General features: G+C 46.0%; 1 protein-coding gene across 3 annotated transcripts in view; it reads right to left on the bottom strand.

The window, feature by feature from the left end:
• THSD1 (thrombospondin type 1 domain containing 1) overlaps window positions 1-5,326 on the bottom strand; it is a 30,721-nt gene extending 25,395 nt beyond the window's left edge. For all 3 annotated transcript variants that reach the window (XR_011050313.1, XR_011050314.1, XM_068425224.1), the window contains exon 1: window positions 5,149-5,326. The gene's annotated coding sequence lies outside the window, so the exon portion shown is untranslated. The remainder of the gene's footprint in view (window positions 1-5,148) is intronic.
• Between the last annotated feature and the right edge of the window lie 9,317 nt (window positions 5,327-14,643).

Here is a 14,643-nt window from a genome sequence, read left to right as displayed (position 1 = left end):
CCCCAGTGGTGCAAGCCCAGCTATACCACATCCCCCTTCGAATCTAGTTTAAAGCTCTCCGAATGAGCCCTGCTAATTCCTGTCCCAGAACCCTTTTGCCCCTACGACATAAACCTTTCCCATGTATTACGGTCACGCCTGGTGTCTTATAAAACCAGCCATTATCAAAGAACCCAAAGCCCTGCCTGTAGCACCAGTCTCGTAGCCAGGCGTTAATAGAGAGAATCCTACTATTCCATCCCACGTCATCACCTGAAAATGGAAGGAGGGAGGAGAAAACAACTTGTGCCCCAGACTCTTTCACCAACCGTCCTAGGGCCTTGTAGTCTTTCTTCATTCCCCTCAGACTACGGGATACAGCTTCTTCCCCACCTGTCTGGAAGATCAGCAGGGGGTAGTAGTCTGTGGCGTTCACCAGGTTGGGGAGTTTCCTGGTGATATCCCTGATTCGGGCTCCAGGCAGGCTGCAGACCTCCCTGTGATGGGGGTCAGCTCTGCATATTGGGCCCTCAGATCCCTTTAGGAAGGAGTCTCCAACCACTAAAACTCTTCTCTTCTTCCTTGTGGAGGAGGTAGCTATACGCCTGTCAGGTTTTTCTGACTGTGGTGGGACCTCTGATATAGGTTGCCTCTCCACCACATCCCCATTGGACCGGCTGTATTCCACTAGGGCTTCATATCTATTGCTCAGAGGCACCTGTGGAGGCAAAGTAGGCAAGGAGGGCACTCGCCTTTTGCCATGGCCATAGACATGCCTCCACTCCCTCCTCTCCTCTAAGTTATTGTTTTCCACCTTAGAGGGGCAGAGTACAGGGGTCCCTCGATCCTGGGAGCTCTCCGGCAGGTGCTCCCATTTTTGTTGCAGGGAGGGCAAAGCCTGGCTCCACCAGTCTATCTCCATTTCAGCCTCCCCAATGCTCCTAAGCCTTTCTACTTCGGCTTGAACCTGCTCCTCTCTTTCCCGCCCCATCTCTCCCACTCTGTATTTATAGCACAGACTTTTCAGGACACGGACTCTTTCCAACCAAGCCCACGGACAAGCCCAGCACCAGGGCCCTGGGGTGTTTCGGTCAGACCGAAACCTCCTTCCCTCTCACCCTTCCCTCTGTGTTATCTGGGCTCGCTTGGGAAAAAAGACTCCAGCGTTCAGCGAGGGCAACACCCAGGCTAGAACTGGAGTATTTGAAACAGTACCAAAACGAACTTCCAATTAGTGAGATCAGGTACCTCTGGAAGCGTAGCCCGGGGCTATTTCACCCTCCGCAAGCCTCTGCCGTCACTGCATCAGAGCAGGAGCCCTCCCACCTCACACACAGCTACTTCAGGCTACCAGCTGCAATACAGCCCTACCTTTGAACAAAGCTCCAGTTAAAGTGCCTCCATGAAGCCTCCCTGAGTTTTTGCACCTTTGCTAGCTCAATTCTAATAGCAACTTTGAATGCAAGAATTGCCGGCCCATTCCTGGTGTAGTATTGCCCCCCTCCTTCTCCACTCCCACAGGTTTGTTCCTCTCCCCTCCTTCAGTTTTCCCTCCTTTTGCCTCACCTCAGTTTTGGACAGGCCTTATGCTGACCTCTAAGCTCGGTTCAGACTTCTCCGCTCTCTCTGAGTCTTCCCTAAACCAACTTCTTTCTAGATTTCTTCTCATTTTTAGGTCATCTTCAAAAATCTCCACATCTTTGCCTCCTGCCCCCCGCTCTATTATTTTTCCACTTTTCATACTCACATAAAATTTTGCTTTTCAAGGCAGACAGTACATCTGAAATGGTTTCTACTCTATTCAGATCTTCTACCTCAAGTTCATTAACTTAATGAGATGAAAAATGATCGAACAGAGAAGGCTATCAGACTTTCAATAATTGGCTTTTTAAATTTATTGCTCTCGTGGACAAGCACGGACTGAGGCTCTATTGTGTGAGACGCAGCAGAAGCACAGCAGCATAAAAAGATGCTTTCTTCTTCCAAGAGACGGTGTAATGGGCTGATTGGAAGTGGAAGACTTCCTCTGCAAAGGGAATGGGAAATGACAGACGAGGAAGGGATAAGCCACCAAGGGCCTTGGAAATGAAGACCAAGAGGCTTGTGTGTAACACAAATGACACGGGAAAACTTCAAGTCCCTGCTCTTCAGCAGATTTCCTGTGTGATCTTGGTCACATCACGTAGTATTCCTGTGTCATTGCTCTCCACTGGAAATAGTACCTCACTGTCTGGTACAGGTATTATGAGAATAAATCTACCATGAGCTGCAAGGCCTACAGGCACTACTACAGTGTCAGGAACTGTGCAAGAACCAAACATGTAATTTACAATTTTATTTACAATATTTTTTGCAAATAAGTAACAGAATAGATTATATATACACTAGTAGAGTTACATTATGTTCATCTATCCAAATAATGTCTCTATTTCTCTATGTCATTAAAATCATAAAGTATTTTGTGATCATTTCAGTTTTACAAAAAAAACCCAAACAAACCAACCCAAAAGAGCAACAAACCACAGGCTAACTGGATTTATGACTCCCAGTACTTTTTGCAGCAGTATCCAAAGCCACAGGGCAGCCATGACATTTCACAAGCCAGCCACCTCTTCCAAGTGCTGACACCTGCCGATTTAGCACAGCTGACCAGTTACCAGCTTCATTACCTGCAACACTAGAGCATTCAGCAGCTACTCCCCCTTCATAATGGAGATGAGCGGCAAATGAGCCCTGCAGTTAAGAAAGGGCTATCAGGAATTAATCAGCTACTCCATGACCAAGCACTGAGTTTAATGAGAACACAAACTCATGGCACTCAAAACCTCTGTGCTCTGGAGCCTCATTCACATGAAGGGGAGTACGACTTGGGTGAATCCCATATTTTGCCCTGGCCACCGGTATCCTCAGTTCTCCTCCTCTTTGCAAATATCCTGCAAGAGCCGAGCCCTCCCCTGTCCTCACTCCATTCTCCTTCAGGAATCAGGAAGATGCCTGTCCCTGCTCATCTCTCCTCTGAGCACAGCCCTGCTCCCTGTGTGTCCCCCAGACTCTGCAGCTCTGGGTGAAGGTGGAGCCAGCCACGGCACAGGACCCCCACAGCTCAGGGCAAGGTGAGAGTGAGGTGGGAGAAGGGGTCAGGGAAAAAGTGAGGAGTCAGATTGAGGACTGATCCTCTCAGAGCCAGCCTGGCTTCCCCCGAGCACTGCCCTGAGCAGTGGGATGTACCCCAGCCATCCCGATGGACCCAGGGAACCGGCCAGGGTCTGGAGAGATGCTGCCAGAAAAATAAAGTTATCTACTGGAATTTAAAACAAGCAGAATGTTGCCAGAATGTAAAGGAAAAAAAAATCCCAGATGAAAAATAGTTTTCTTAATAGCTGTCCATTAGTAAACATTTTTCAGTCATATCTGCAACCCAAAATTTGCACAATTCTGGTTATGCATGAAAGGCTGACATTTAAAAGGGTAGAGACGGAAAAGCCTGAAAGTCCTTAAATCCTCCCTCCATTTCACTTGAGGGACACCAAGCAGCACAAACAGCAAAGAGAAATGTGTATCATCTGCAACATTTCTGCAAATTTAAGATATTTTATCTGTAAGGCAGGAAAGAGATTAATTATTTTCAACCAGCATTCGCTTATTGCAATGTGGGATTAGGCAGCTATTGAAGTGTTACCACCTGCTGGGAATTTCAGAATTTCCCATATAATCCTCCCCCCTTTGACATTAAAGAGGGAGCACCTAGGTGTGCATCACATTTTATCAAAATCTAATCACTGCTGACCAGTCAGAGTGGTCAGGGCCAAAAATATGCCACTTCTCGGAAGATATTGAGTTCAGCAAGAGAAGTATATACGTGATGTCTGCCACAGCAGGGGGCTAGAGCTGACATCCTCAAAGGCATCTTTCATTCTTATTTACACATCAGACAATTTTACATTGTTATCAGATAATGGCTGTATTAAAATTATGCATCTAAATTCACTAGGCTGAAACTGACAGCACCAGATTCTCTGTGTGCAAGAAAGAAACCCAATAATTAGCTGGTAAAGCCTATTTTCATCAACATTTGGGGTCCGATCTCACAAAATCCTGGGATTTCTCAGCTCTTTTTGCTATCAACTCAGCAATTCAAGAGCTAGCTGGCCAGCAACACCCGTCCTTGGAAACCTAAGGGCTATAGTAGACTGAATATATGGATGAGGTTTACCTTGGAAAATGTACAGTGAAAATAAGTTTATTAAGCATAAGGAGATTTGGGAAAGTGTCCAAGCAATAATAAATAATGAATGTAAAGAATTAAATACATTATATCATCCCTTGCGGCATAAGGGGTGGAATGCAGTCATCCATTCTTTCCTTTCCCCTCTAGATTAAAAAAAATAATATATATATCTAGATCACTGTTTCTGGAATTCCCCTTTTAGTGAAGTTTATCTTAAAGACCATAGTATGGGGAATATATATTGCACAGCTGACAATTAGAAATATATTTGAGAAGCAGGTCTGAAATATCACGAAGTATCAGTATTAAAGAGAACTGGGAAGCTGTCTCCTACGCTTTACACTGATTTTGTCGTGTACTCGCAGGGTTTCGTCTGGTCTAGCGACTGATGTAAAGTAGAAATCACTAAACATACTGAAAAACGCTAAAATTAATCCTACTTATCGTAGCCTCGGGGCGACAAAACCATTACAACGACTTTACGTGTCAGCGCTACCTGCACTTCGGGGGTGCTGCACCACCCGGGCTCCCAGGCGGGACGGTCCCTGCCTCAGGGGGAGGCGGTCACAGGGAAACCCGGGCAGAGACGGAACCAGAGCCTGAAGTCACACGGGTGACTTTTAAAAACCTCAATAACTGGGTGTTACGGCAAAGGCGGCACGGTCCTGTCAGCACCCCTCGTAGGCGACCTACGGGCTGTCCCCAGCCTGTGCCGACTGCGGTCCGTGCCGCTAGACGCGCCCCAGCCTGCTCCAAGTCCGAGGCTGCCCCACGGCTCCGGCCCCTCGTCACCCGCGGCGAGGCGAAGCAACCTCCGCCGCGGGGTAACCCCACCCGCGCCCGGCGCCCCAGGGAGGCCCGGGATCCCCCGGCCCTCGCGCCCGCCCTGCCGGGCCGCTGCCCAGAGGACGCCGTTCCCCCTCCGCCCGGCCCGGGCTCACCTCCACGCCGCTGCCCGCGGCTCTGCGCGGGCGGAGCGGCCGCCGCACCGGCGCCGCCGGCGGGACGGGCGCACAGGGACGGGGCTGAAGCGTGATCCTTCCCGCGGAGAAAACGCCGCAGGGGCTGCCCCTCGGCAGCGGGCGGGCGCTCACTCACCTCCGGCGGCAGCGCCCGGCCCGGCCGGCGGCCGTGGGAGGGTTAAATGGCGGCGCGGCGCGGCTGTCAGGGCGGCTGTCAGCGGGGCGCGGGGCGGCGGCGGGCGCCGAGCGAGGGGAGCCCGCGCCCCTGGCGGCGAGGCACGGCGAGGCGAGGCGCTGCCCTGCCCAGCCCTGCCCGGCCGCGCCGGGGCCGCGCCGCCCTCACGCGCCCTCCCGCCCGCCGCCGGGGTGTGGCGGCCCCCGTGGGAGAGGGGCCGCCGGGATCCAGGGACGCGCCGGGATCCTTCGGGGTACGCGCCCCGGGCTCCGCTGCCAAGCAGGGCCGGCGGCCAGCCCCGGTGAGGGCCCTGCCGGACCCCGGCCTCCAACAGTGCTCTTCACCGGTCGGCGCGGTTTGCGTGGCCCCAGGGTGAACGGTCATGGAGTTCCCTTCGGTCATGGAGAAGCCGGACAGCCGCGGTGTGAGTCAAGGTGACACTCGGGAGGCAGGCCGGGCCTTCAGACCTGCCCAAGCTGCTGTTTCTCCACAGGTGCGTGGCTCTGTCCACCTCTTGCGCCTCTCCGCAAGCTTCCTTTCTGGTCAGTAGTGAGTGCTCACTACAAAACCAGTCCTGTCCTGCTGGGCGTTGGTAAAAGCATCCGTCCATGCACAGGCTTGCACGTTGGAGCCAGGTGTTGGTGTTGGTTGTTGTCTTGTGAAGAGAGCAGCGGGCAGACCAGAGGCCACTTTCCAGAGTCATCTTGCAGTGGTGAACACAAGGCACCAAACGATCTCATCAACGGCAAAGAGCAGCCTTGGCTCCTTAACGTGCCCATCTGCAGCCAGAGGTCATGTTTGTGTGGGTATTTGTCGTGTCCAGTGTTTGTGGATAGTATTCAGGGACTGTTGTGACAGGATAAAACTATCCTCTTGCAGAGAGACTTCTTTAAAAAAAAAAAACTTTCCATCTGTTTTTATGCAACAGACTCATCCATTTATCTCAAGCTGCGGTTAAATTTATTTCCCTGACATGGAGTCTGTGATTTAAATACAGACCGATGGATGCCCACATGCCCACAAAGCTACGAAAGGATTTCAAGGGGCATTTAAATCGACCGGTGTTACGAGTAATGAATCTTCCTGCTTTCATCTACAATAAGCGTGGTCATGACATAAAGGCCCAAGAGGAAGTAATTCTCAACTTTTGGTGTCCAAAATTAAAAACAAACCAAGCCGTTGCTCCTAGTTAACTTGTATCATCTGTATGACCAAGAAAATACAACTTCCACACAACACGAGTATCCCTGCCCCACGTGAATGCTGAGCCCAAGCAGCCAATTAGGGTTGCCACCCGCTTCTTCCCCTGTCATCGCCTGCCTTCCCGCTTTCGCTTGGCTCTGATCAATCTGCGCTAAAACCCTTTTCCAGGGGTCTGCGGTGGTTAATGCTTCACAGGCATGCTGCCGTCTGCAGTGCCGTCAAAAACCTTCAGGAAGGCAGGATAAACGCTTGCTGAGGAACTCGGACTGTATTCTAGACAGCAGAGAGTGAAGGATTCCTGTACCATAAAGATTTTTTTAACATTTTAATTTGAACAATCTGAATTCCTAATAGTCTCTTGTTTTGTTTTGTTTTTTTTTTTTTTAATACAGATATATACAGGTTTTTTATCTCGGCTGTCTTTTTGGTTTCTGTAAGATTTTGTTCAATGTTTGATGTTTCCTATGAGAAGGAATACACATGTGTGTTCAGTCTAATAAGTGAAGGTCACTGCATTTCGCTGTCAGACACTTACCGTGGGAGATGGGGCCATTGGTCTGTTCCACGTCTCATGGTGACACAGCTCAACTCTTCCTTTCAATATATAAATGGAGCTTATAGGAAAGACAGAGAGACTTTTCATCAGGGCCTGTAGTGACAGCACAAGGGGCAACAGTTTTAAACTGAAGGAGGGTAGATTTAGGTGAGATATTAGGAAGAAATTCTTGACTGTGGGGGTGGTGAGACATTGACACAGGTTGCCCAGAGAAGCTGTGGATGTCCCCTCCCTGGCAGTGTTTAAGGCCAGGTTGGATGGGGCTTTGAGCAACCTGGTCTAGTGGAAGGTGTCACTGCCTATGGCAGGGGGTTGGAAATAGATGATCTTTAAGGTCCCTTCCAACCCAAACCATTCTACGATTCCTTTGAATGCCAAGGAGCCTTCCATACCCGGTCCTGGTCTGTGCGACTCTTCTGGCAGCAAGAATTCAGCTCCAGGCAGTGCTGCTGTGGAGGGGCTGATGTGCACAGGTACACGGTCATGCCAGAAGCTCCTTCCATATTGATTGCGTAAGGTACCAGCTGACACAAGGGGATGCACCATGGTACTGGATTTGGTTTGAATTAAACAGGTAATAAATCAGGTATGGTAATAAAGAGATCTGTAAGGAGATTACAGATGATGGGGAAGCTCAGAGGAGAGGAAGTGTGTGGCAAATGGCTCCCTGCTCCGAAAGGTCTGCTGAAGTCTCAGGCCTGAAATTCTGGTCTCTCTTGCTGCCTATGTTTAACATCTGAAAAATCTTGTATTGGTGAGTGTTTTGCCAGGCTTTTTTTCCTGTATGAATCCAACTTCTTAAAAATTTAATCACTAAGAAAAAAATGTCATTCCTCCTTGTAATGCAGAGGAGAAAGTAAAGAAATCCATACAGCAGGAAAGAGTCTGGAACGTGTGGCAAGATGTTTTACTTATATTGCAGTATTTTGCGCTTATTACAGTGCCTTTGATCCAATGGCCTTGGAGTATTTTATGAGTTATGAGAGATCTTTGGTCTTTCGGTTTCCCACTCCTGATGAAAAAAAGCTTTGTCTTCATTTTTCTGCCAGCATAAAATGATTCGCTGAGATTATGCTCAAATTGTAAAGCCAGAAACAAAACCAAGACTGCAGCTCAGGTCGCTGTACTCCCTGCTCCGTGCCTCCTTTTAGACCCATCTCGCCTTTGTCAACATTTCCAAAAAGGGACACAGTCCAAAAAATAGTGATTAAAACCCACAAGTCGGCCCCTATGATTACATGATAGAAATTGTAAAGACCCCAGATAACAGGAGGATGGGCACGGGATAAATACGCAGGCTACATTATTAAACCCTTTGAAGCACGCTGGATTATGTTTGCACATAACACACCTGCTGTGATGCTGAGGACTAAGATCTGTCTTTGTTAACGTGCCGTCCAGATTTCATCAGGAACATATTTTTCATTAAAATACTTCAGCGGAGCTGGTCTCTGAGGCATCTGGCTAGCGGCGGATGAAATGTTGGGTTCCTTGCCATTAAAGCTGGTCTCCCTGGAGAGTGAGAAACTAATAACAGAAGGGACAGGAGAAAGAGGGAGCAGACAAATACTCATTTAGCCCACAACCGTAACATTGAGAAGAAAATGCATTTAGACACCGAAAGATACAAAGAGAGGGTGACCTTTAATGGCTGATCTGTAGCGCCAGCCGACGGTGAGATAAGCAAGTGGGGAGCGTGCAGATGAATCCCACCTGAGCACAGACCCCAGCTAGCCGCTGTGCTGAGGTCGCCTGCATGGCTGAAATGTTAAAGGCAGCCGTGACAGGAAGGTCAGGCAGGGAAAAGCGTCCTGGCCTGTAAAAATGGGATTACCTGTTTTCCAGCTGCTGGCAGCTGTGCAGAAAACACTTGCATGTGTAGTGATGGGTGGCGTCAGAGGCTGCGGGCAGCTGCCCCCTCCTTAGCCAGGCCAGAGCAGCCACGTTGACTCCAGCCACGAGCTGAAACCGATCCGCCTGATTTTACCCAAACCAAATTAAGAGTATTTATATGAAGGGCACCATCACCAGATTGGCTGTGTTGGTGGTTTTCAGTGGGCCACCACTGTTGTTTGTTGGTGGTGGCGTGTTGGTTTGTGGCTCTCTTCCCCCCGCCCCTGCCAGCACAGTTGGGTTGGGAAGAAAATGTCTTTTTTTTCTGTTGGCATAAAACCAAGATTGTGTAGTAGCACATATTGTCTACAGACCACCAGGTGTGAAAGCAGGATGGCTGGCTACTGAATTTCCTCTCTGCTCTGCGTAGGGGGGAGAGATGTGACATTATGTGTGATCTCTATCTGTGCAAAATATGCTAAAAGTCTCCTCTTGCTGATATTAAAATGACCTCAAGCTTCCTAATGGGAGCAGTAATAATATCCTGAGGCAGAAAGAGAGGCGTGCAAGCAAGAGAAATCTCTATTTGCCCTCATCTGCACTGGCAAAGAAGAATTAATTGTGAAAAACCCAAAGCAGGGCTGGCGGGGATACAAGCTAGTCATCTGTTATGGATGAACAAGGTAAGGGCCAAAACAGTAATATAAATATTTGGTGGTTCAGCGGGAAGCTTCAGAAAGCTGGAAACTGGGAGAAACTGAAACATGTCCTTTTGGAAATGATACCTCTGCATTGTTCAACAAATTTTCTCAGGCTATCAGAAAAAAAAAAAAGGTTGCACTGGCTGAAAGAAATAGAGTCTTGACTGAAGAACTGACAGGAATACTAATAATTTAGCTACAGAACGTATTTAAATTAATAAAAATAAGTAGAAAAAAGGTAAAATTCTCAGGAATTGCTAGAAATCAGAAGCATAAAACTGGTAAAGAACTTAAAAGAAGATGAGATCTGCAGCCAGCAACATCAAGTGATAAAGATTTTTCTGATTTTAATATATATTTAAAACAAAAGAATGGTAGCTATTCTACTGATCTACTGCTATGTGAAAAATTTGACTTGTCAATTGGAATGCAAAAGAAACACAGATGTTCAATAAATATTTCTGTTCTGTTTTGGGGCAGAAAACAGATGATAGAGCCATATTCCAGGATGGTAACAAAATACTTTGTTCCAATGCAAGCCTGAGAAAGTAAAACAAGAGCAGCTCCAGTTAAACAACTTCAAATCAGCAGCTCTGGATAAACTTGCAACCAACAATTTGTAATATTATTTTTCCAATCAGCCAGTCTGGAGATGCTGTGGAGGTTTCAGCCCACTGGATGAATACTCATGTGTGGGGTTTTGTTGGTTTGTAAAGTGAGAGCAGCCCCAGCTGATACAGACCTGTCAGCCTTACCCTGATTCCAGACCCAGGGATGGAAAAGCCAATAATGAAAAGGGAGAGTACCATCACCAATGCCACTTGACAAAGGTTGGTGGAAGATGTATTTTAGACAAAGTTACAAGTTTGGCGAGTAAAGGTAGCAATGTTATAATGTAATAATACTTTACATCTCTATAGAACATTTGGTTTCGTAACCCCTAACATTTCCGCTAAGGACACTTGTGCAAAATTAGCACAGCATGCATTAAAAGGATTTAATGTTGACTAATTGGTCTCAAAATGTCCTTTTAATGTGTCATCTTCATGCAGGTTGTATTTACCTAAAGATTTAAGCATGGATTAGGCTTTAGCGGTTTAAAACTTTTATCAGAGACCTAAAAGAGGATGTAACATCATCACTGCTCAGGTTTTGAGATAACACACAAATTGGCAGAATGGTAAGTCCTGAAGACAGGTCACTACCACTGAGGAATCTCTGAGTAAGCTGGGCTTAGCAAACAATACATATTTTAATATAGCTGCCATAAGATTACATACCTAGGAACAAAGACTGCAGGACATGCTTTATAGGATGTGCAGCTCCCTCCTGGGTACTCATTACTTTACAACGATCTGTAGATCATACTGAGTTGTTAGCTAATCTTGAGCTCCCACTGTCACATCAGTTAGTTTGTGCTGCTGCCCACAGGTTTTGAGCAAAGATGTCACCTTACTTTTACAAGTCTTTTGCCACTATCCCATCTGAAAGTATTATGACCAAGTGCAAGAAATATGACCTCGATCAAATTGCTATGAGGAAACACAAAACTCACAGGAAAATTGGGAAGAGAGTAGTTACCATTGATCTCTTATCAAAATAAAGAGATGATCAAGTGAAATACATCTGTCACTATGAGAAATAATCACACAACCGTAGCACACAGGACAACCCCTGAGGAAGCAAATCTGCAGGAAAGCATCTGCAAGCTGCTGGGGAAGCTGCTGGACAGGCTTCATCAGCTGAAGCCCTGAGCCTTTCCATCTACGCTGTTGGTTAATAACCCCACTGTGGTTCAGGCTCACAGTTTTTATACTGTGCTTAGGAAAAGTCTAGCTTTGGACACCCACTGGGAAACCAGGCTGCAGTGCACTTAGCCTAGCGCAGTTTTACAGGAGACCACCCTCAAACCCCACTTTCCGTCTTTCTTAAGGTACCCACGGGAATGAGAGCCCAGCAGAAGTCTGGCATCTAAATCAGATTTGCATCTGAGCTGTGTTGATGGGGAGTGAACTGAGCACAAACATAGGTTCAAGCACATGTTTGATAGTGTGGGCATAAAGTCTGTATGTGATGGCTGGGAGTATAAACACCAGGGAAACAAATTACCTCTGCAATTAGTATTTTTGCAATAGCTTTTCTGGATCTGGTGCTGGTGTTCACAACTTAAGGTGGTTATTAGGTAACTATGGAAAACCTTGGGAAGAGCAGAAAATAGGACAGTGTGGTGGGCAGAAGGACTCCGAATGATTTATCTGTTTAAGAAAGTTACATTCCAGGACACCTGGCATGAATGGAGCTCACCCTTAATAGAGGACTTATTAAATGGAAGGTCCAGTAAGAAGCTGACTGTAAGAAGCCAAAGCCAAACAAACCCTGATTATATACACTGAAAACATTTTTACAACAGGTAATAGTCATTGGAATAATTTGCCAAGAGCTGCAGTGGGATTTCCCAGCAGTTGCAATCTCTTTTTGTTCATAAAAGAGTTCTACTTCAAACACAAATTAAGTAAGGGAAGTCCTACAGCTTCTGTTACCTGAGAGGTCAAGCGAGATGGTCATAATAGTCTCTTCTGGCCTTGTAAGCTATAAATAGATTAGAGACCCAGTGGAAAAAAATTATCCTTATCTTGGGCTTTCCCAAAACACTGTGGAAAAAACAACAGGAATGCAGAAAGATCAGAAACAGTCACACTGCAACAGTTGTGCCTAGTTCAGTATTTCTACTGAAGAGGCCAAACCATGTTGTGATCTTATTCCAGAACGTCTTTTAAGCTCTTCCTTCTTGCTGGCAGAGCTCAGCCATACCCAATACACACACCCATTTTCAGAGCTGTTAACTAGTCAATGTTTGATAATTATAACAAAGGTTGGGTTTGAAGTTGGTGGGAGTTTTGCCATTCTCATTTAATGGGTGGATCAAACCAGAGTATCTTTGCAATTTAAGGACACACCTCAAATTCTCCATCCGATATGAAGTGAAACTCGGGGGAATTATGCCACACACACACACAACTGCTGAGTCTGGCTGAAAGAACAGACATTTCTCATATACTGTGTCAAATACTGTTATATTTAGGCAATATTTGAAAAAACTTCTACCTACATGAAGTGAATCATTAAATAGCCACAGTACAAATGCCATACCAGCAACAGACACAAATTTATTCTGTGCAACTGTGCTGCCTTTATTGTTCTTTGCAAATTTTTTGGTTAAAAGAAAATAACAAGTCCTGTCTTTGAGTTTCTGGGAGCGTTCTGCACGTATGAAGCATGGGACACAGGAGCACCAGTTTGTTTGCCTGTTGACTTCAAAAATACAGTGAAACAGCACTTAAATTGTATCACTCTCCTCCTTTACTTACTCCCTGAGATCATCAGCTAAGTGAAACCCTGCAAGTACATAAAATACTTTGAATTGAACAAAATAATGCAAAATATCTAAATAGTCTGAGCCTTATGCTCAGAGCAGGACTAGGTTCACAGAAGTGCTGCGACTGTTCCAGCAGTACCAGCCCCTTTTACCTTGAACTCGCTGTCCACCATTGCTGTGAGCATGGCACAGCAGGGTTTAATGCGCTCTTTCATCAGTGGGAGTTTGAAGCCACGGCATTCACAGTCCAGTGGGAAAGCAGGAGACACAAGATCCTACCTGTTCTTTGGTCTGGAGCAGGGATATGAAGCCAGGTGGTTTCTGTCAGGTCTGTCTCTCATGGATGTGTGCTAACTAGCAGGCTATGAGGTTTTCTGAAACTGAGGTTTCCTCACTCACTCCTGAAGCTTTTGGTTTTTGGTGGGTTTTTAATATTTGAATAATACTTTAATTCTAATCCACAAAGAAAAATGACTCTCAAGCCTGCTGGCCAAGACAACTACCTGGGAGGTATGACACTTGGGCCTCTGCTCCAAAAACTATTTAAGTATTTCCTTAAAATAAAGACGAATGTTGCTAACAGAAATGCCCAGAATATCCTCTTAGCATGAGTACTTGCAGCTCATTCTTGGGAGAACAAAATGATAGTTGAAGTCTTCCCAGCAGAAGATGACCTGGAACTAGAGTGTCCTGCATTTTACGTGAATGCCTGAAGCACTGAGAATTAGGATGAAATGGGAGCTGCTAGGACAAACAACGTAATTGTCAGATTTGTGAATCTAGCTCAGAAAAAAAAATACATTGGAGAGGGGGCTCCTCCCAAAGAAAACAATTATTTCATATCAAATCCACAAGTAAATTTGAATCAGCCATTCCTGCCTTTTCCATGTGTATTTTGAAAGAACTGTCCAGTTGCAAATGAGCCTCCCAGGCTTGAGGAATCAAGAACTTCTACTGTCGGCAACAGGCTCCTGCTGTCTCCCACTACTGTCTTTATGAATTCGGTGACAGTACTTCCACTAATTTTACAAGCACAGTCAGGCGCTTTGGACAAACTGTAAAAGTCCCGTTAGAAGACCTGAGCATTGAAGAGTTTAGCTAATGAATATGCAACCAGTAGTGATTATTAAAGATACACTTCTAAAGACTTCCAAATACACATCCATCCATATGTATCTTTCAGAGAAAAAAAATGTTTGCACTTCAGAAATATGGTTCAGATTAGATCCATGTTTCCATAGGATGAATATAATATTCCTGAAAACAAAGACAAAGGAGAAACGGAAAAGATGTACGGATTCCTGAGCAGCATTCTTTTCCTGTCAGAGGTATAAAAAGGCCTGTGTTTTCAAATGAAAAACATAATCATCATTTAAGACTGCTCCATAAAAAAACAAGCACTTTTTGAAGAGACCTCTGTTACAAACCTCTGTTCAAAGGACTGTACAACTGGGCAGCCCTGGCTGGCAAAATGAGATTGTGTTCATGTATCATAATACAAATATTCTAGGAATAATCAAAACATGAAAAGAAATTAGGTTCACATAAACACCTTCTGTGTCAAACTGGAACGATCTGTGAGAATGGTAGCTCCTATATTTTCCTCTCTCCAATAATCCTCCTTCAATAC

Source organism: Nyctibius grandis, chromosome 2 (genome assembly GCF_013368605.1).
Source record: "Nyctibius grandis isolate bNycGra1 chromosome 2, bNycGra1.pri, whole genome shotgun sequence".
Classification (NCBI taxonomy): Eukaryota; Metazoa; Chordata; class Aves; order Nyctibiiformes; family Nyctibiidae; genus Nyctibius; species Nyctibius grandis.
The sequence above is the reverse complement of the archived record's forward strand: the minus strand, read 5'-3'. Positions and strand labels throughout refer to the sequence as shown.